The sequence below is a fragment of the Palaemon carinicauda genome, chromosome 14, assembly GCF_036898095.1.
Source record: "Palaemon carinicauda isolate YSFRI2023 chromosome 14, ASM3689809v2, whole genome shotgun sequence".
In the NCBI taxonomy this organism is placed as follows: domain Eukaryota; kingdom Metazoa; phylum Arthropoda; class Malacostraca; order Decapoda; family Palaemonidae; genus Palaemon; species Palaemon carinicauda.
In genome coordinates, this window is record NC_090738.1 from 130,130,432 (window position 1) to 130,133,083 (window position 2,652).

The window sequence follows — 2,652 nt, forward strand, 5'->3', positions numbered from 1 at the left end:
TTTGTGTATATTCTTCTTCAGTACCACCCTGCCATTACCAGGTATCACCTTTGTGCCAATCAAATAATCGATTCCTATTTACGATTGTTTTTCTTATTGTATATATTTTTTATAATGAATACACTCGGGTATCAACTAAATTAGTCATATCAGTCGATACTTATTTTAATTCTCTCTTTCTTGAACATCAGAAAAAAACTGTTTAATGAGAAAAAGAGAGTTTCTGCAATATCCCATACTCCACTAATCAACCTCGACCATATTTCAGGTTAATAAACCTGCAATCTCTTATAAGGTATTAGGTTGGCCAGGGCACCAGCCACGCATTGAGATATTACCGCTAGAGAGTTATGGGGTCTTTTGACAGGCCAGACAGTACTACATTGAATCCTTCTGTGTTGTTACAGTTAATTTACCCTTTACCTACACAAACACACAGTGATTAGTCTGGCCTATTCTTTACAGATTCTCCTCTGTCCTCATACACCTGACAACAATGAGATTACCAAACAATTCTTCTTCACCCAAGGGGTTCCTGAACTTCAATTGTTCAGTAACCACTTTCCTCTTGTTAAGGTTAGAAGAGACTCTGTAGCTATGGTCGGCAGCTCTTCTAGGAGAAGGACACTCCAAAATCAAACCAGTGTTCTCTAGTCTTGGATAGGGCCATAGCCTCTGTACCATGGTCTTCCACTGTATTGGGTTAGAGTTGTCCTGCTTGAGGGTAGACTTGGGCACGCTGTTCTGTCTTGTTTCTCTTCCTCTTGTGTTGTTAAAGTTTTTAGAGTTTATATGGGAGATATTTATTTTAATGTTGTTGCTCTTAAAGATTTTATTTTTCCTTGTTTCCTGTCCTCAATGGGCCCTGTTGGATCCCCAGGGCTTATAGCATCCTGCTGTTCCAATAATGATATATTTTTTCCTTGTTTCCTTTCCTCACTGGGCCCCGTTGGAGCCCCAGGGCTTATAGCATTCTGCTTTTCCAATAATAATAATAATAATAATCGATAGCTTTAAGTTCCCTTTCTTTTCATATTCTTCTACGTTTGCCTTGGCATAATAATCATAATGATAATAATCGACTATAATTACTATAATTCCTTTGAGTTTTCTTGATTTCATGCCAATTGCAGTTATCCTTATGGCAACGCGAAGAAAGGAATCTTCAGGATGAAGTTCTTTGAATGCGAAATTTGATAAAAATTAAGCTATGCGATGATTACCAACTTTTGCCATATCATTGATTATTGTGAACTAGTGTACACGACCCGTAAATTTTGACGGCAAAATATTTAGATAGCTATGCACACATGCAACTCCCTCATACCAGTGTATGATTACTCCCTCTCTCCTACCCGAGGGACGGGGAGAGCTGAGCGTGACCGGTATATAGATATATATATATATATATATATATATATATATATATATATATATATATATATATATATATATATATATATATATATACTGTATATACTTATATATAAATACACATATTTATATATATATATATATATATATATATATATATACATTTATATATATGTATATATATATATATATATATGTGTGTGTATATATATATATATATACACATATATATGTATATACATATATATATATATACATATATATATATATATATATATATATATATATATATATATATATATATATATATATATATATATGGCACGATGGGTACCACAGTATTGTTTTATTTTAGTGATGATGAATCATCTTAACTTATAGCAGTGGTTTATATAGCTATAAGAATCCTTTATTCGTTCAAGAATGCATGTCGTAAAAAAAAAAAACCACATGCATATCTCATTCTGCTCCAAGAATACGATGATTCGATTATATTAAAATCGTTTTGCCAGTGGAATATAATACATACCATTACAGCAACAATGGGAAAGCAATTTTCATATTCTTGGCTAGAGAGAGAGAGAGAGAGAGAGAGAGAGAGAGAGAGAGAGAGAGAGAGAGAGAGAGAGAGAGTTTGTGATTGCGGCAATCGCTCAGCCAGGAGCATCGTTATTTCCAGAATAATCGTGTCGTATATATTCCCTCATAGCTGTTTTCTGCCTCTTATTGTATGATTATTGCGAACATTATTCTACCTTGTTTTTCCCAGATTTCTTCTCACTTGCTGTGTGTTATTATTCGTTGGGTACTAATCTGGTTAGCTTATAAAAGTTACTTTGTCTTCTTAACTCGAGACTTTCCTGTTTAAAGGTCGCTCATGAATTTCAGAGGCAAGGGAGAGTGACAATGCCCTGAATATATATATATATATATATATATATATATATATATATATATATATATATATATATTATATAACCAGCGTCCAATCTAGAACCAGGAAGGGCTAGGCAATGGCTGCTGGTGACTCAGTAGGTAGATTTATAGGCTACACCAAAACCCCCCATCTTTAGCTCACAATGATGGTAAGGTTGCAGACACCAGAAGAAACTGAACATATATAGACATATGATCAGCGTCCAAGCTAGAACCAGGGAGGGCCAGGCAACGGTTGCTGATGACTCAGCTGACAGACTTATAGGCTCCCCCCAATTCCCCCATACCTAGCTCACAATGATGGGGAGGTTCAGACTCTAAAAGTAACTATCAGCTTTAGTG